General features: G+C 38.3%; 1 protein-coding gene and 1 long non-coding RNA gene across 5 annotated transcripts in view; one reads left to right on the forward strand and one right to left on the reverse strand.

Moving 5' to 3' along the window:
• The window catches only part of LOC132593391 (uncharacterized), a 72,693-nt gene extending 59,287 nt beyond the window's left edge, over positions 1–13,406 (reverse strand). For both annotated transcript variants that reach the window (XR_009558836.1, XR_009558835.1), the window contains exon 1: positions 13,060–13,406. This is a non-coding gene — a long non-coding RNA (uncharacterized lncRNA). The remainder of the gene's footprint in view (positions 1–13,059) is intronic.
• Positions 13,407–13,499: 93 nt separating this feature from the next.
• PKIB (cAMP-dependent protein kinase inhibitor beta) overlaps positions 13,500–20,506 on the forward strand; it is a 102,256-nt gene continuing 95,249 nt past the window's right edge. Inside the window, exon 1 of one of the 3 annotated variants that reach the window (XM_030853558.3) lies at positions 13,500–13,662. The gene's annotated coding sequence lies outside the window, so the exon portion shown is untranslated. The remainder of the gene's footprint in view (positions 13,663–20,506) is intronic. The other 2 variants (XM_060283818.2, XM_030853559.3) reach the window with 2 other exon arrangements.

The raw sequence follows: 20,506 nt of genomic DNA on the forward strand, positions 1-20,506 counted from the left end.
AAACGAGTCTTGATATTTTTATTTTATGAAATACTATGCAACAATTAAAAAGAATGAGCCATACCTATGTTTGGTAACAGCAACAGAATTCTAAGACATTGAGCAACAAAAAATGAAAGTTGCAGACTATCTACGGTATGTAAAACACAGAGACGTGAAAAACAATATATATAGTAATTCTGGATCCACTTGACATCTCTGTAAAAGCATTAACAAAGGGTGGGGGACTTCCCTGGTGGTCCAGTGGGTAAGACTCCACGCTCCCAATGCAGGGGGCCTGGGTTCGACCCCTGGTGGGGGAACTAGATCCCACATGCATGCCGCAACTAAGAGTTTGCATGCCGCAACTAAAAAGATCCTGTGTGCCACAACTAAGACCCGGTGCAGACTAAATAAATAAATAAATATTAAAAACTATCCACAAAGGGTGGGAAATAAATATGCTAAATTTTTGATAGACACAGTTATCTATGGAGAAGGGGGGACTAAAAGTTGAAGGTGGCTTTCATAGGTGGCTTGATTTCATCTCCATGTTTAAAATTTGTAAAAAATAGGATATATTCATGAGTTATTTGTGTAATGTAAAAAAAAGTTTTTAAAAAGTATGTTATCCAATAAAGACTTAATATGTCTCTATCCTGACATTCTTTTACACTAGGGGCTAGGAAAGAATATGCAGATATGCAAGAGGTGGTTGTCATTCCAAGCTGGCTCAAGTTCTATAAAAGAGATAACACAAATAAGATACGGATATTTAATTATTATAGGAAACAAAAAGAGTAAGGGGCAGTAATGAAAGAAGACGGCTAAATTGAGTATGCTTTTGTCAACAAAGAATTATTTATTAATAATAAGAAACCAATTTTTTTCAACTCTGGATAAGTAATCCTCAAATATTCACTATATCACATTCTCCAAAAAAGATCAGAATTTTCAAGCTTTGGCTATTCTGAAATATGTTATCATTTGTTGTTTCTGCCCTTAATCATTATGTATGTTTTGACATCAATGAAAATCAGAAGAAATGAGTAAAAATCAGGACCAGGAAAAAAGGGGGGATATTTAGACATATAGTTAGGAAGAAACAGTGAAGTATACAAAAATCCTAAATTATTGGTAAAGATGAGTGGTGTCCAATTAAAATATTTATCTTTCTGAGCTCTGAGCCTACTGCTAGCAAATATGATGTCTTCAAATGAAGCCTTATTTAGGAAGAGCTTCATGAATAGCTATTTTACACCAGATACAATTCACAGCGATACTCTGTGAGTTTCATTTGTGGGAAGTTATGTAGCGTGGAGGTTAAGATCACAGGCTTAGTGCTTAGTCATACCTAAGGTTTGAAACGTGATTCCACTGCTTAAAGGTTGTAAGATCTTGGGTAAATTTTATTTAACTTATCTGTGCCTCAGTTTACTCTTTTGTTAAAGGCAATAACACTGTATAACTCACAGATTGTTTTGGCGGGGTGGCGGAAGGTAATGAAAGAAAAGCACTTCGCTTAGCAGGGTTCAGTAAGCAAGGCAAGAGTTACTTTTTCCCCTCCAGTGGAAGTACATAAACGTAGACAGATAGTAAAATGATAGCCTTCTAACAGTGTTCTACAAAACAAAGTGTAGATCATTTTGCTCTTTAGTTAATTTGATTAATACAGACACAAAAGATACAATGGTTTAATTCCCAAGGTGAGCTTTTCAGGTTTTAGGTAAGAGCAGAACAATCAGACATTTTTCTTAGTTTAGCTGGGCCAAGGAGAAAGGAAGAGTCAGAACGTGGCCAGAGAGAGACTGGAGATAATGGTGATAGTGGGAAGATGATGAATGTTCACTGTTCTGTCATCAGGGCTGTCCTCTGCTCACAGATGATAACTGACGTCTATGGACAAGTATTGGGGGAGAAAATAGATTGAAGTAGGTAAAATCGTGAAGAGGATCTGCCAGTGGTAAACTACTTCACAGCTGTGTGGTTCCTTTAGAACTGCCCCTTCCCCTCACAGGTGTATCTATCATGAGCTTTACTTAAAAAAAACATGGCTCTCATCCATATGGGCAGGTTACAGTTTATCCACCTCTTAAAGTTATCTTCAAGTGGGAAACATCACACACTGCAGTTTCTCCTTGTTAAATAATTCTACAGTTAGGAAGTCCTTTCATCTAATTCCTATTTCTCAACACACACACGTATCCTCTCCCCCCACCTCCAATGCATATACACAGTTGTTGCCTAATTAGGAAAACTTTTTATGACTATATGCTTTTCCTCTGAATAACTAAAGGGCTACTGGAAATTATTGCTTTTTTGCATTAATAGACTTATTTCTACTGCTTCCTTTACTAGAAACAAAAAATGTCTATTCACCCTTCTTTGTAAAATAACTGTCTGTAGATTAGAATGCATTGAAAATGAATTGTCAAGATAGTAGTTGGAATCCAAGTCAGGAACTCAGTATTCTGTTTCTGGTCTTAATACCAACATTGACATAAGATAAGCCAATACAAGTAAGTGTACATGAAAACTATTGGTTCTCAAAGTGTCTTCATCTGGGGAAGGACAGAATACTTGTACTGAGCAAAAAGCACTGTATTTTCATAATACCAGTTGTTTCATGGATACCTAACCAGAAGGTTTTGGCCAGGTAGATATAACTTTATCAAACATTAGGAAGTCAAAGTTTAAAATTTTTATTTTGTAAAAAATTACACCTTTGTTCCTACCAGTTTCATTTATTCAGGATTTAGCCAATGAGATTTGGATTCTTCTTGTATATTAGACTTTACCCAGCAGTTAGAATGACACTGAACTAAATTTAAGCATCTTCCATTTAACTGCAGAAATATAACTCTTCAGATAAAAGTTTGGTTCAAAAGAGTGATTATCTATATAGAAGGTTTTAAAAAGTGAAATGAACTATGTTGTTATTAATATCCCCAACTGGGATTCTATACATGGGGTTGCAAAAGCTAACTTGCTTTACACTCTGTTCTGTGTACCTTTTTTGCTTTAATTTCCAAGAGATGAAGAACCAAATTTAATGTTTAATCTCAGTAAACATAGGCAAAGTGGTTGATATATTTATTTCATTGCCTTTATACATTGTTATACAAATCTAGCTTAATTTTATTTTATAGAGGGTCTTCTATAATAATAAATTCTTTTTGGAAGCTGATAGGATATCAGTTAAATAAAGGATAAATAACACATTTTTTATTGCAAATTATCAATACTACCCTTTAAATGCAAGAGGTTGTGGTCTAAAACAGGAGAACTAACTAACCTCTAGCATCCTTTCCTGATCTAAATTTCTAGTATTAAGAAAGGTTTTGAGGTTTTGAACAACTATATGCAACCTTTCCATCAGAACAATTAAAATTGGTTTTATTTTAAGTTAGAGGCTTGAGTAAATTCTGGAAAATTCTAATCATTGAAAGAATCATGAAGGAGTTGCAATTTTAATATTGTGTAGTCATATACAGTATCTGATATTTCAGAATCAAGAGATCTGGGACACATTCTCAGGAAAGAAAGAACCTCGCTTTCTTGAATGGTTTTCCACAGCACCTCATCCACCCACCGGAAACTTTGCCTGTAAGTTGCATTTGTCATCACAAAAATCAGATTCAATTCATTCAGCAATAGGATTGTTGTACAATGACAAGAGGTACAACGCCTCTTAGAGTAAGAGAAGTACAGTTTATCTAGAATAAAACCTCAAGTTTAATGACTGAGTTTAAAGATGCAAGGTGATGTATAGCAGTGCTTCTTAAACTTTAACATGTATAGGAATCACTTGAGGCTCTTGTTAGATGCACATTGTGACTTAGTAAGTCAGGGTGGGGTCTGAGATCTTACCTTTCTAACAAGTTCCCTGTTGGTACAAATTCTACCGGTCGGGACTCTAGCGTAACGATGATGAACATAACTCTGCTATTTAGGATCAGGTAAAGTTAATACTTTTTATCTGAAACCTAAGAATGTTTGGATTTGAAATCTAAGAATGTTTGGAGGCCACTTTCTCTCATGAACTTTCACAGACTAAAAGTATTGATGGCAAAGGTGTGCAGTGCCAGGCTAATGTTTTCAGCCATAAATCATCCCTTTACTGAGAGGATTTGTTTACCGGAATGAAACTAAATCTTCTAACAACTCAAGCCAACTGTGCTTACAGATCTGTGCACATGGATTTGGGGATATATACAGAATTCTTTCATGTATCTGTGTTATTTCATTTTCCTTATTTTGGATGCCCCAGATGGCATGATATGAACCAGGGGAAGGGTGGGAAAACAGTTGGATGCAGCAAGTTTATATGCTTTTAATTTTCTTTTGAAGCACAGCAGAGATCTGTATAAGCCGTTTATAAATATCATAGAAATGTTTGTGGAAAAATGGGAACATTTATTAATAAGGACCCATTCAGTCATTAAGTTAACAAAAAAGCTGAGAATAATATCACTGTTGAACTGAGAAATAATTTTTATTGGTTCCCCTCCTTGAGATGTAGCCTCATGTTGCTATTAACAGTGATTTTATCAGGTGATTCCTGGAGCATGACTTGGAATCAGCTCCTTTTCTGGTAATGAATAATTTATAAACACATAACATTCACAATTGTAAAAGTACTTCAAAAGCAATATAGATAGAATTTCAGTATAATCCTAGTTAAGACTATCCTTGTTTGACCTAACATAAAAAACCTTTCTTAATTTTAGAGAGGAAGGCCAACACCCATTACCGTTTTATATGAAAATTTAGGCATAAAACTCTGTTCCTAACAACTTCTGTTCCACAGAAGTTGTTAGGAACAGAGTTGAGAATAGAACTGGTTATCTCAGAATTGTGTCCTCCACTAAACTCTCCAGATAAGTTTTCCTCTGAGCAAAATGTTGGTGAATAGAATTTGCCCTTTTTCTTGAAGATTCATTTCATTCAATCAAAATCCATTTATAAAAGTGCATTGTGTGCAGTGAATTATTACTAAGTGTTTAGGGGAAAAGGATTTATATGAAAAAGCAACTAAAACTAAACAGCAAAAACAAATTACTAAATGGACTTCTGCATCTAGTCAAGATGGAGTGATAAGGAACAGATTTACTCTCCTTCCTGAAACAACTATAAAAGCAGACAAGGCACATGCAGCAAGGTTTTTCGGATATTGAACATCAGGCACCACAGGACAGTGATCCCCAAGAAAGAGGAAACAAATAAGATAGGCACCAAGATTCCCTTAGCTCAGTGTCTGAAGAAAGATTCCAGCTGATAGTGCAGGGAGGGGGAACTCATGCTGAGTCTCGTTATCTCTTAGAGTTGAAGAAACAGAACTGACCATCTGGGGAGCCGGAGCACCTAGAAGTTGCAGGGCAGAGTCCCTGTGCATAGACATCTGCACAGAGAAAACTCCTGAAATCTCCAGGAGATCCCCTCATGTCTTCAGCTGGGTACAAATCAGTCTACTCATGTAAGGAAACAAGAACCACCTGCAGGAGTAGAATGACCAATCACCAAAGGTCACACGGAGCTGAGAGTATTTCATGTTCCTAAGCATGGGATTTTAGTCATAATTCAAGAGACATTCAGTAGACCCCAAAAGTTATTACTTCAGCAGTAGAGCACAGTAAGCCCTAGACTAATGGCTTCTCTTTAATCCTAACTCATAAAACTTAATGGAAAGCCTCAAAAGGATAAACTCTTTCCAAGTAACTTAACTATGGCCAAGAACAAAGTTCAAGAATACTAATAGGAATACAAAAATATCCATCACCCATCCAACAAGGCAAAACCATAATGTCTGACATCCAATTAAAAATTACCAGGCACGTACAGAAGCAGGGAAATATAGTGAAGAGAAAACGCAATCAATAGAAACAATCCAAAATTAACACAGGCAATGGAATTAGTATGTGATGACATTATAAAACTCATTGTAGTTATATCCCATATGCTTATGAAAGTAGAGGAAGGATTGAACATATTAATGTGGAAGACATGAAAAAGACTGAGATCATACTTATTGAGATGAAAAATCTAATGTCTTGAGATGAAACAAACACTGTATAGAATTAACAAATTAAACACTACAGAGCAAAACAAATCAGTGAGCTTGAAGGCGTAGCAACAGAACTATTAAAACAAACAAACAGAGACATAAAGACCAAAAACAAATGAATATCAATGATATGTGGGACAACTTCAAGCAGCTTAAGCATATGAGTTAACTGGAATCCTCAAGAAGGGGTGAGCAGAAAAATTATTTGAAGTAATAAATGAAATGTTTCTAACCCAAGAAGTGCAATGGACCTGAAGTGCACAAAACATGAGAGAAACTATACCAAAAACATCATAATAAAATTACTTAAAATCACTGGTAAAGGGCTTCCCTGGTGGCGCAGTGGTTAAGAATTCGCCTGCCAATGCAGGGCACACGGGTTCAAGCCCTGGTCCGAGAAGATCCCACATGCTGCGGAGCAACTACGCCCGTGCGCCACAACTACTGAAGCCCACGCGCCTAGAGCCCGTGCTCCGCAACAAGAGAAGCCACCGCAATTAGAAGCGGGCGCACCACAACGAAGAGTAGCCCACATTCGCCGCAACTAGAGAAAGCCCGCACGCAGCTATGAAGACCCAATGCACCCAATAATAAAATAAATTTTTAAAAATCACTGGTAAAGAGAAACTCTTAAAATCAGAATAAAAGACATTTTATACATAGGATGAAACACAGCAACTCCTTTAAACTATGGGGAAAAAATTCTGTCAACCCAGAATTCTATATCAAAATCTTCCTTTTTACTTAAGGAAGGAAATCTTCATTAAATAGATTGAAATCAGGAAAGCATGGGTCTTGTCTGGTAAATCTTTAACATGACTGATTGCAGTCACTCCTTCTTTCCAGAAGTTAAGGAGAGGGTCAGTGTGTTTAGAAAATCTACTCACTCCCCACAGGAGAACCTCAAATGGTTGGAAAAGAAGAAAAAGATGCAGAAAGGGGATAGGCTTTATTTATTTTAAAACTTTATCTGGCACTGCATCTAATAAGGAGAATCATGGCTAAGATGCATCTAATCCAAGATACCCAGTGAAATGTTAATGATAAAGATTATATTTCAACTCTTAAAATACTTTAAATTAAGGAATACATTTTTTTATTGTGATCTGCCTTAGATTTATGGGCTAATGTTAATTTTTATAGCTTTTCTAACTCCTGTACAGTGTAAGGAAAATTACCAAAAAAAGTGTCCCAATTGGGTTAAGTTTAAGTTCTCAGTTCTCAAGGAAATTTTTAAGAGGCTAGCCTTCAAATCCAAATACCCCAGGAACATCTCAGAAGCTTCCTTTTTTAGAAGATTCCACCCACCCTAAATTCTTTCAGTGATGTTAAATTAGAGTTTTCCCCAAATCAAAAAAGACCCAACGTATAAGACAGCTTAGCATTCATTATATTTATCCATAGTTATTGAATAATTCAGGACCATAATAAATATCTACTATGAATAATATAATAGATATTATGAAAATTTTACTGGAGTTCTGATAAAATGTATATTTTCTAATATACTAAGAGACAATTTTAGAGACACCAAGATCCCCTATGTTAGAAGTTATGAGTTAATTTTTTAATTTTTATGATCATCTAATCTTAAATCATGCATCTCTGATTTTATGAATCTGTGCATGGAAGCAATTCATATAAAATATATTAAAATGTTTTCAACTATTTCTTATATATGTTGTTAAAAATAAAGCTTATTTGGGCAAATAAATTACCACATACTGGTGATTCACAAAGGTATCTTTGTTAACTTTTAGACTTCTGTAACATTTTATTCTTTTGCCAAGTGTTAAATTCAGTATATTGAACAAAGGAGGGAGAATGGTTGATGTTTTTGTGTGTAATTATATAACTATGAGCAGAAAGGTGAGAATTTACTTATATATTCATGCAAAAATAGTTACTGAATGCTTACCCTGGACCAACCACCTGTCGATGCTGTACCATTGCTCAATAGCTAGCAAGTTTTAAAACTAATCATACATCATTCAGAATTGTCTCATTTATTGGAAGAAATCAGAAAGTACTATTATGGAATATAAGAGTTTCATGCTAAGAAACATACAGTATAATTAGGAGGAATTAATACACATGAAAAAGCTTTAAGGATGTGGCAAAAACTAAAGAGAATAATATTTTAATTTAAAATTGCTGTACTCCTCAAACACATGGAAGAAAGGCTATAAAGTTTAGATAGTAACTTGGCACATGTTTGAATGAATTGATCAGGGGTAGAAAAAAATTCATCAGTAGATCTCCATCAGTAGATTATTTGTGAACAGGAGTTTGAAGAAATTAAGTGACACTGCTTAAGAGTGGAAGATAGTAAAAAACACATCCTCCTGCACCAGTTATGAATGTTGGAATGAGAAAGTCACAAGGAGTGGCAAGTGGATTAGCTTATCTGGAAAACAGGATTTGTACTGGAAAATGATAAGAACAGAAATGAGATAGAGATGGGTGGGTAAAGTGTTCTAAAAGTTGGGCTGAGGAGTTTGAATTTAATAAGGAAGCAAATTCAGAAACTTGAGAGAATTTTAGAGCAGGGCAATCCTTTAGTCCTAACCTTCCCTTCAGAGAAAACTGCCTTTACCGAAATTTTACACCATCAGTGGCATTGCCACTTGGGATTAGAACCCAAGATTCTCAGTGTTCTTTTCATATACCCTGATACTCTGCAAAGGGATGGCCCATTGACCAGGAACAGGAGAGATGTGTGAGTACAATGATAATTTGGAATACTTTCTTAGGAAATTTCTACTTTAAATACTAAAAGGAAAGCAGTCTCTTCCTCTTCCTCTGCCTCTCACGCTATAGCCTCTGATCTCCTGAAAGCCAATTGTGCCCCATTCTTTTCAATGCCCAACCTCTCCCTTGGTGGATGTGGGTCTGTGGCATCATTTCTGTCACACGACAGGAGCAGGGTCAAGAGCGGGCAGCTCAGGCTCCACCCCCTTCCGTCATCTGCCAGTATATTACCCAAGCTTGATCTCAGGGCAACTTCCTTAGATGCCACCCAAAGAGGGATGTTGCTCTTATGGGCTCCAAACTTCAGTGTAGCTGTGCTGCTGCCCCACTGCCACAATCTAGGATCATCTCACTGGCAACACTTAGAAAATAATGGATGGAATTTATGGTTCCTGTTCTGTCATGAGCAGAAGGGAGCAAGGCCCAATGAGTGTGATGCCTTTTAAGGAGAGCTCCATTTGGCTCCTGCTACTCAGCTAACTCTCAGAGCGCCTGCCAGCTGGAGGAGGAGAATAAAGTTAACAGCACAGTTAGCACAGTAACACAGTTTCAACATTTCTTCCTCTCCCCACCCCCACCCCGAGGGTTAAGATTGTCCTCTACAAGGCATGGCTTGGGAAGCTAGCTGGGTCTCTGCCACAGAGGCACAAGGTCACTCCTCCGGTCCTTCCAAAGCTCATATTTATGGAGAGGGACGAAATGCGGTCATCCCATAAGCTATCCTTTTGTATCAGGGAAGCACATGTGTCCTCTGGAATGGAGAGTGGCTGAAAAGAAGGAGTGGAGAATCTCATTTCCTCAATTCCCTATAACCAGACTTGGCACGATCCAAGGTACACGACTTCTCTCCCCAGTCTCATTTTGTCCCCAAGGACAGATAACTACCTCTAGGGATAGAAAGTCTCTCTGGGCAGTGTTAATCTTCTAGATTTTGTATGTATTAAATTTCACAGCTGGAAAGCTTTAGAAACACTGGTACACTTCATATTATTATAACTACCTTGGTTTGCCAAACAGACCTGAAAAGTTATCAGATGCCAGTGTCATCCAGCCTGGCTCTTCCTGTGGCCTCAGCCAACCTCGCTCTAGTGGACTGAATGCTGGTCTCAGACCAGCATTCAAAAGGTATGTCCAAGTCCTAACCCCAGTACCTGTGAATGTAACCTTACTTGGAAAAGGGTCTCTGAAGATGTTATTAAGGTAAGGAGCTCCCGATGAGATCATCCTGGATTAACCTGGGTGGACCCTGATCCAAAAAGTGTCCTTGTTAGGAGAGGAGAATACAGACAGTAGGGGAAGAAACACAGAGGATCTGTGAAGATGAAGGCAAAGATTGGAGTTATGTAGTCACAAACCAAGGAATACCAAAGATTACCTATAGCCACCAAAAGCTAAAGAGGCAAAATAGGATCCTCCCCTAAGGCCTTCAGAGGGGGCACTGCTCTGCCAACACCTTGATTCCGAACTTCTGGTTTCCAGAACGGTGAGAGAATAAAATTATGCTGGCTCAAATCACAAAATCTGTGGTAATTTGTTACAGCAAACCGTAGCAAACTAATACACTATACAGACCTGGAAGAGGCTGATGCGGACTGCTGACTGCCTCTCCCACCCAGGTCTCAGCTAGCCTGCCCTAAAGAGAGGGAACCTAGATGTTATTGGAACCTTGTAGCCACACCCCTTCTCCCACCATTCTTGGTCTTTCCTCGAAACACAACCTCCTGCAGTTAATCTCTCCCATAATTTATTCCTCAGAAGGTTGGTGCTACTTCTTGCTTCACCTACACTCCCATTTCTCCACTTCTTCTAAACAGGACTGGCTACATAATTTGTGGGGACCAATGCAAAATGCACATGTGTGGTCACTTGTTTAAAAATTATTAAGAATTTCAAGGCAGGGACAGCAGAACATTAAGACAAGCACAGGGCTTTCTTAGAAGTAGAGCCCTGTCCTACTGCATAGATTGTAGTGCCATGAAGCTGGCCCTACCTCCTAAAATCCATCCTTTCTGACCTTGTGGAATCCTTGTTCAGTATTGAAAAAATCCCTCCACCTTCATAACCTATTCACACAATGCTTCCTCCATTGTCTTGCTTTAGGTAAAAATCAGCTTTCTTCTGAGAATAGTTTCCTCTGGATCTCCCTCCAATGTAGACTGCTCACATTATCTCACACCCTAGGACCATGAGAGCCAGCGCTGGCATCCTTGTAGCTCCCCAGTATTGCTTTTGAACCGTACACCCCCTCTTACACCAGCCCTTGATCCATTTAGGCTCTTGTTCCCTGGATATGTACCTTCTGTCCCAATTCTGTACAGTCATCCACTCAGTTCCTGATCATTCCACCACAGTCATGAAAGCCTTTGGTGTCTGACTCATTCCTTCTCCACCCCATGGCATCACCATTGGTGGCTTCAATGTCCATGTGGATAGCCTCTCCAATACCTTAGTCTCCAACTGCTTGATCTTCATTCTAAGGAGAACAGCTAACCCCAGCCACAGCTCTTCCATAACCCTGCTATTATTCTGCTACTAAATCCTTCAAGAAAACTGTCCTCCCTCCTGACTACAACTTATTTTTCCATCTCTCTTATTTGATTGAGATTTGTACTTCTTTGCCTGCTTTTTCTCTCCTCTTTTATGTCTTCACTTATTTTCCCATGTAGTATTAAGTGAACCTCACAGCTCTGTCCTTCAACCATTCTCTTAAAAATAGCATCCAAGCTTTCTCCTTGCCTTTCCATCAAATCACTTGGCAAAATCCCCAAGTGGGATTAGTGAAACTTTCTGCATTTACAGTCATATATTTTACACAAATTCACAGCGGTGTGGAACTACTGCTATCACCAATTCCTGACTCAAAAGATTTTTTTTTTTGTACTTATAGTCAGGTTTTTGCTACCATTCCCAACAGCAGCTACTACAAACCTTCAGGCTCTACCTGATTCCATCATCTTCCTTACCTTCATAGTAGAAATGAGAAGCTATCAAAAATCTTCAATCTACTATAAATAGACAAAAGCAAACTAAAAGTAGTGTTTTCTTAAGTCATTATTTTGTCTTAACTGAAGAAAATGAGGTTCTATTTATTCATTTAAAAACTGCTTACTAAGCAGCTATTTTGTACAGGTACTATTCTAGCTACCGAAGATACAGCTTTCATGGAGCGAACATTCAAGTGGTTCAGATGATTTCAAATACGTAACTTTAAAGTGCATCAGCGAGGGCTAACAGTTTTATCAAACCTGTCCCAAAATACAGGTTTTACAAGACAAATTTTGTGAGTATAAGGAGTACAGTTTCAGAATTATAAAAATCCAATCATTGCACTGTAACTCATAAATCCAAACATTTTAGCATCTCTAACACAGGCTGTCTAAAATAAATAGGCTTTAGAATAATTTGCCTTAAATAATAATAATATATTTTATTATACCCTTGAAATTACACTCAAGGTATAAATAACTCTCAATCTCTTTAATTACTATTTGTATGACCATACAAATAACCATGTTTTTATAAAACAAAGTGTACCAGTGTCGGCATTTAAAAAAATCATAACTTTTACTAACAAGGTATAATTTAAAGAATGTCAACCTTAAAGGCAGGAAGACTTGAGCTCAGAAACTGACTTGAAATCTTCCTAGCAATTTCACTTTATTCAAATTATTTAACCTTGCTGAGCCTCACTTTATTTATCTGAAAACAGAGGTGTTATTACCACATTGTGGGGGTAGGAATATTAAATAATTTAAAGAGCCTAAGGGTAGCACCATTGGCAGATACATTAAATAAAACATTTTTCTATATCACATAGCCTATGAAAACATTGGAAGTAGTCAGTAGGGAAATGGCAGGTGTTATAGACTTGGGTAGGAAGCCAGAGCACAGTATCTGTGAACATATTGGTGTTAAGCAGATTTTGGACACTAATAATGTCTTTCAGGAAACCAGAGGGGACCTCAGGACTTCTGTGAGGAGAAACCACCTTCTCAGGAAGCAGAGAAGAGCACCTTAATTTTAAGAACAGTATCATCATCTCTCTATTATGCTTTCTAAAAGACACAATGAGACCTTAATAGTAAGGACTTCATTTTTCTTAGTGAGAACCTTGAAGTGAAACTCGATAGACGTTGATTTCTTCTTTTCTTTGTCCAAAAGTTGTCTACATTGCACATGGCTTCTCAATCTGTTAAAATGATGCGTTAAAAAACCACGAATACCCACATTCCGGGTGCAGATAGGAAAACCATGCACATTCTTACCTTCTCCAAGGAGCCACGAGTAAAGTGCAACCTTAGGACACCTGGAGCACAAACGCTCGGGGGCGCGCACAAATGGGTCAGAGGGTCTGCAGAGGAAGCCTCCGGGAGCAGGGAGGGACGCGAAATTCCCTCAGTCACGTCAGGTAAGTTCTTAGTAGAACCTTAATCCTCCCCGAGGGGAACTGAGAGTGGTAGGCGAGGAGGGCATGGGTTCTGTGATGATCTCTGATGATTAATTGTTAACGCGCACGCAGGAAAAAGAACGCTGCCCAGGGAGCCAAAAGACAAGAACCACCGTCGCGCCGGCCCCGAGAGCCCCTTGGCGGGAGTGGCTGCACAGAGAGCAAGACCCGGGTGGGGGGAGGGGGGAGGGGCCCCGCACGCTCGGGGGCGGGTCCCGGCAGCCGCTCTCTCCGCCCCCGGAGTAGCTGCCACTTCCTGGCTGTGCCCCAGCCCAGCAGCTCAGACGCGGTCGCACCCTCGTGGACGGTACAGGCGGCAGCGAACTAGAGCCCGCGTCGCAGTTCGCAGCCACGTAGAGGCCGGGCGAGCCCGGGCACCGGGACCCAGCCCAGGCTCGGCGAGCAGCTCTGCGCGCGGCTGGTACGTACGTGGTGAAGGGGAGTCGGGAGTGGTGGGGGTCTCTGGAGCGAAGATGGAGGGAAAGGACTTGGGCAGTCAGGGGAGACTGAGAGAGCCAAGATGTGGTTATAGCAACTTTCCTATTTTCCGGCCAGTCCGCACGAGCATGGGGGGAATTCAAAGTGGACGCCTCTTTGGCCAGAGCGACCACATCATTTAACATGCAGAGGTACTTGCGGAGTGGAAGGGGACGCTCAGGCCAACAGGCGTAACCAGGGAGGTCTGGTCACCTCTTTTTGCCCACTCTGCCCTGAAGCTGGACATTGGTGATATCCTCTCATAAGTTGCTGAGCCTTCGCCTCTCGCACGGGCAATGCCACGTTGTTTCCATGGGCTGCGCGTTCCCAGCCCCAGGCAGCCGCTCGCGGCCGCCAGGTCAGCAGAGACCAGTGTTCTCGCCGGCTCTGCCCGCGTCGAGCTGTGTGGCTTTAGTCCAGTCACCTTATCTCACCAGCCTCCATCCATTATTTGATAAAACATGGGAATGATTAGATCGGGTCAAATCAAGAGTTCTCTGCAACTACTGGGTTTTCACTGAGCCTAGGACACCGGCCGGCAGCCAGGGAGGGACGGGAGTGCAGTGTGGTCGCAGGGGCTCAGGAGATGGAGGGCGTGGGTCCTGACTGCTGATGCCATAGCAACTCGTTGCCTTCAGGGGGAGATGACCCCAATTTACCAGCTGTCCTGACTGGCAGCCCCTGACGAGTGAGGCTGAGATGAACGGGCCAGTTTCATCTTCGTAGAGCTCATCCCAGGGAACACATCCGAACACGGTTTCTTTGGAAGAGCGCTTGGTACAAGTGGGGCACACAGGAAACACTAAGAAAACAGAAACCAAAAAAAAACGGCAGGTGAAATTATTAGAGTCTGTGCAGGACTGTAAAATGGAGATTCGATGCCGATGACCACTTAAACATTCAACTAGAAAAACTAAATACTAAAACACTCATATTAATGGTTTGGATACTGAAAAAGTATGGATTAGAACTACTGTTGAGTATTGCATTTCTCTTGGTGTACATGTAGATTCAAAATCCATCTGTCCACTTTATCTCTTCACGAGATGCCTTTCTTCTTACTGACATTGCTACACATAAAAAAATTCCTTCTGGGATTTAATATTCAGAAAGCTCAGAATTTGGATTGTTAAAATGAGATCTGATGGCCATAAATCTCACAGGAAGTGCTGTAATGGCGTAGGTTCTGGATCAAGGTTAGTTAGACCAGCAATTTGAAAACCTTGTTTTCCTGTTAGTATGTCAGGTGCTGGTCAGTAACCCTCTGCTGACACTATGTTAAGGGAGTTCATTTTCTAAAACAGTGTTTTGGAAGATCAAATGATTTAATTTTGAAGCAAAGTATATATTGGAAAAAAGTTTGCAAAAAGTTTTTAGGAATTGACTTTTTAGTTTTATCTTTACCACAACTTTCTTCAACAAAATATCAAAGACTAATGGAATACCTTATGCAGGATATTTAAAATTGTGTCAAATTTCATTCTTTGTTAAAGAATTTTCTCTCCTCTTTAGTCAATTTTAAACTAGAAGTTTAAATTTTTAGAAATTTACCCCTTTCAATGATTTTTAAAGAAATTTTGCCAAGTTGTAAAACCATCACCATAATTCAGTTTTAGAACATTTTCATCACCCCAATAAGATCCCTCATGCCCATTTATAATTACTCTCTGCTCAGCTTCAGGCAACCACTATAATCTTCTTTCAGTATCTATAGATTTGCCTTCTCTGGACATTTTATATAAATGAAATCATAAAATGTGGGATCTTTTGTTTATAGCTTTTTTCACTTAACATACTGTTTTTGAGATTCATCTCTATTGTAGCGTGTATCAGTATTTCATTCCTCTTTATTGTTGAAGTTTTCCATTGTATGGATATACCACATTTTGTCTATCCATTCGCCAGTGGATGGACATTTGGGTTGTTTTCAGCTTGAGGCTATTGTGAATCGTGATGCTAAGAACATTCACATGCAAGTCTTTGTGAGTACATGTTTTCATTTCTCTTGGATAGATATTTAGCAGTGCAATTGCTGGGTTGTATGATAAACGTATGTCTAACTTTTTAAGAGCAGTATAGAGTGAATTTTATGTAGAAGTTAAGTATTTACAAAATGTAGAAAATTCTGGAGAAATAAATGTTTCTTACTAGATCATATATGATTTGATATATACATAGAGAGATGGTTGGACAGGAAACACTTTGCTTCCTTTCAAATTTAGAGCTCAGATATAGCAAACAAATTTGCAAAAAAGTGTAACATTTCTCAGAAATAAAATATTTCTAAAGACAGGTTTTTTTGGAGCAGTTTTAGATTCACAGCAAAATTGAAAGGAAGGTATAGATTTCTCAAATACCCCCTACCCCTACACACGCATAGCCTCCCTCACTCACCAGACTGGTATGTTTGCTACAATAGATGAACCTACATTGACAAATCATAATCACCCAAAGTCCGTAGTTTATCTTAGGGTTCACTCTTGTTGTTGTACATTATATGGCTTTGGACAAACACATACTGACGTGTATTCATCTATCATAGGGAGTATTTTCACTGCCCTAAAAATCCTCTTTTCTCTGCCTATTCATCCCTTCCCCCAGTATCTTTTTTTTTTTTAATGCTAAATGAGAGTAAATCAGGCTTAATTAAGACTAAATTTCCTGCAGTCTCCATTGAGAATGGGAAATAAAGCAATTTGAAAATCGTATTTTGGGATGTTGATGAGACTCAGACCTGAATGGCTTGATAGTAAATTCAGTGGTTTTCCATTCCTTCAACAAAAGATTTTAATTGAGTTAGAAAAAAAAATCCTTTCTGAATATCAGAAAAACCCTATAAATCCTATGATAAAATAAGCATCCATAATTATGATGCCACATAATTCTTCTAAGTACTAATTAAACATATTTTATTAGATATAGAGATCTAAGGCCCAAGTTTAAGTGATTGACATGTGCAAAAATCATGTATTAGGGATAAATCCAGGGCTCCTATCTTACTGTTTTAAAACTTCTGTGGTTAGTACATGCTCTCTGAATCCTGTTGGTCTTAGTAATTTTTATATTAATAGGATCAATGTACTTTTTATACGTCATTATCAGTTAGTGACATTACATAAAGAGAATACTTGAACATACCCAGAAAACCAAAGTGGTTATTTTTATTTTTCTTTTTATTGGAAGTACAATTGACTTTGAGAAATCAAATAGGTAGTCTACTTTATACTCAAGTGGGATATATTTTTCATTCATGCTCTCAAAGGCAAATAGCAGTTTTATGCATCTGTCCAGGTATAAAGCATGCTACGGACTTTATAAATCAGAGTAGATATGTGTTCTCCAATAACGCCTATTCTTAAAATGTGATGGTGTCCAAGAGTTGGGTGCTTGGTTGGAAAAGAAGTTCAGAGCTGTCTATATAAGGATAAAGCAATTCACATTTGTACATGTTCCTGAATAGGAGGAAGGAATCTCACCTAGGATCCTGGATCAGTTAAAATAGGATTTCTCAGACCGGAAAGTGGGCCAAGGGAATAGAAATACTTTAAGACTGTGTAGTCTGGAGCCAACACAGCCTGAACACTTGTTTGGGGGAGCAACAGCAGAAGCGTTTATAGACAATATAAATGGAGCTAAATGCCTTCCTCTATCTCCTGGATTCCGCCTCCTCATAGCCCCTATTTCCTGCTAAGCCCTAAAATCTACTGTGCTGATGAAAAAGAATCCCCTTTGGGAGTGTGGAAATAAGCATGGTTAACTGTAAGTTTTCACTTTTTGGGTGAAGGAAAGGAAGAAACTGAGGTTCAGTGTGATAGTTTCAGGAATAAATTCGTGGAAGACAGGAAGGAGTTAAGCTGTCTTCCCAAACATGCTTATATCAAATGACTATGAAGTGATTTATTTCTACACTAATCTTTATGGGCTGGGTTAATACGTCTCAGAAGAAAACACTGTTCTTAAAATCAGTGTGTGTGTGTGTGTGTGTGTGTGTGTGTGTGTGTGTGTGTGTGTGTGTAAACAAGGATGGCTTATAACTCATGCAATTACATTCGTTTATTATTTTTGTTTATTTAAAAAATGAGAATAAGTACTTCTATCATGGGGCTTCTGGAGCCAGGTATAATATTAAATCTCAAAACACTGAAATAAGCCCCTCTTGTCTGTCTTTCCCAAATCTAATAAAATCTATAAAAAGCTAGATTATAGATATAATGGATTTTGTTGCATTCTGAAGGTTTGTAAAGAATCTATCAAGTCAGGAGAAGATGTTACAAAGGACAGGGCTTGCACACAAACCACTCTGCCTCTCAGTTTCTGTATCCCTGAAGAAGGATGTCTATCATAATTATGCTCATTGCAGTAAAGCAGCAGAACTTTTCACGGTAGTGAAAAATTAGAAAAACAAACCAAAAAAAGCAACTGTACATCTTTCTAACATGCCACGAAGCTGTATGTATATATCTATATATACTCTTGTAGCTTGGAGAAGATTGGATTTGAGGAGTACTGGACAGACTGTTGTAGCCCAAGCAAGACGTGCTAGAGAGTGATTCAGGGATTAGGGATAAACAGGAGTAGCAGAGTCTAGAAATATTAGGAGTGGAAAATGATCAGGCTTGATGATAACTGGGATATGAATTTAAAGGGAGGTGGGAATGAAGGGTGGTTCTCAGCTTCTTGGCTTGAGGTTGAGGACCAGCACTATATACAAAGGTGGCAATAGAAGAATGAAGGCAGATTTGGTGGGTGTACTGGGTTGGATAATGTCTCCCTAAAATTCATGTACTTCCTGGAACCTCAGAATGAGACCTTATTTAGAAATAGGGTCATTGCAGTTGTAGTTGGTTAATATGAGGTCATACTGGAGTAGGGTGGGCCCTTAACCCAGTATGACTGGTGTCCTTATAAGAAGAAGAGAAGAGACACAGAGACGGAGACTCATAGAGGGAAGGCAAGCCTGTGACAGTGGAAGTAGAGATTGGAGTTATGCAGATGTAAGGGATTCCAAGACTTGCCAGCCGCCACCAGAAGCTAGGAGAGAGGCATGGAACGGATTCTCCTGAGTTCCCAAGAAGAAACCTGATACCTGGATTTTGGATTGCTAGCCACTTGAAATGTGCCCATCTTCAGTATCAGTTGTAAAGATGGTTACAAAATAAGCAGTGTGATAACTTGGGCAGTGCATCCACGGTCCCTCTGCCGCCAACCCAGCCATAGATACAAATGAGGTCATTTCAGGTTTTCCATTCATTTTGCACCATATGGGTTTGACAGTATGGGTATGGGACCAGTCTGCAACATGGGGGCATAGTTTGTATTTGTTTGCCTCAGGGAGGAGTGGGAGAACGTTTTCAGGGGAAGTGGGGAATACTTTCTTCACAGGGTAGATCTGGGTCAGCTCCCTGAGATGTTTGTGGATTTTTGCCAAAGGATATTAAGCTTCAAGTAAAACCCGGCATAGGTTGTTCCAACTCTGAGAAGTCCATGTTTGGGTTCTAGGTTTGAATGCTTTGAAAGGAAATATAAACTTTTCAGGTGTAACTGCAAAATGGGAGGAAACAAAGCATTTTTTTTTACTCATAGATGCTTATTTTTACCAACTCTTTCAAAAAGTATCTTAATTTACCTAATTTGTTGAAAAATTTCATATTACCTGTCAATAATTATTATTGGTCCTAATAGCAAATTGGTTCAGTTCTTCACTTTGTGGGTTTTGTCTTAATGTAATCCACTTAAAATATGGATTAATGAAATATGATTTTGACTAATGACAGCAGTTTCAGTTATACCTAAGGACATCTCAAATTATCTTATAAAAGGATTGTTAAAAGTTTACTTTATTAGTTAGCTTCTTTCCTGCAGATATTTTTTTATCATAAAACCATCACACTATTAAGAACACTGAAAGATTTTAAAATTCCAATTCTAATATTCAAACATAATTGCTTCAGTATTGAGTATCTTCCAGTCTTTGTCCATTTGTAAGAATGTTTTTATATTAATGTAATAATGGTATACAGTTTGTAAATTATTTTTTTCTTCTTAAAATTATTATTACCAGAATACAAGTGAATAGGAAGAGCAGATTTTAAAAAATAATGTTTTTCTTCTTATTCAAAGTGACCCATGAAATAGTTTTTGGCTAGATAAAATTTCAGCTCTTAAGGGTATGAAACAGAATTTTCCAGTTAGTCCACATTTTAATTTTGCTGCACCCTGTGGCAATCATCAGTTTAACACAGAAATAAGAAAAGGAAAACAAATCATTAAAATGCATTGCTTTAAATATTGGCAATGTTCAAATGTAGAATTCAGTTTTTCCAAGGACAATATATGCTTGCTATTATAAATTATTCACCAAGAATCACAGATGTGAAAATATAATCAGGTGATTTTTTTTCTTTCAGTCTCATCCTTTGTCAGCTCCCTATTATTACATTATAATGGGTTATTCCACATGTAATTTTTCTGAGCAGGTAATGTTTGCCACTTAAAATACCACTAAGTTTTAAACTTTAAAGTTTTGAAATAGTGTTTCTGAGACCATACACATTGCAGTGAAAATCAGAAATATTCAGAATTGTATTAAGAGGAAAATAATGTCCACCTAAATTCCACCATTAGTTATAAAATTCTTTGCATATATGTAGATTTTAAAAAGAAAAGTGGTATATCATATTCCCTTAATATTTCATCTTACTATATCTTGTCAAGGTGCTAAATCATATTTTTAATGGCTACATAGTGTTCTATTAAAATTTTAACTAACCCCTATTGGCAAATATGCA

The sequence above is a fragment of the Globicephala melas genome, chromosome 14 (assembly GCF_963455315.2).
Source record: "Globicephala melas chromosome 14, mGloMel1.2, whole genome shotgun sequence".
NCBI classification, from domain to species: Eukaryota; Metazoa; Chordata; class Mammalia; order Artiodactyla; family Delphinidae; genus Globicephala; species Globicephala melas.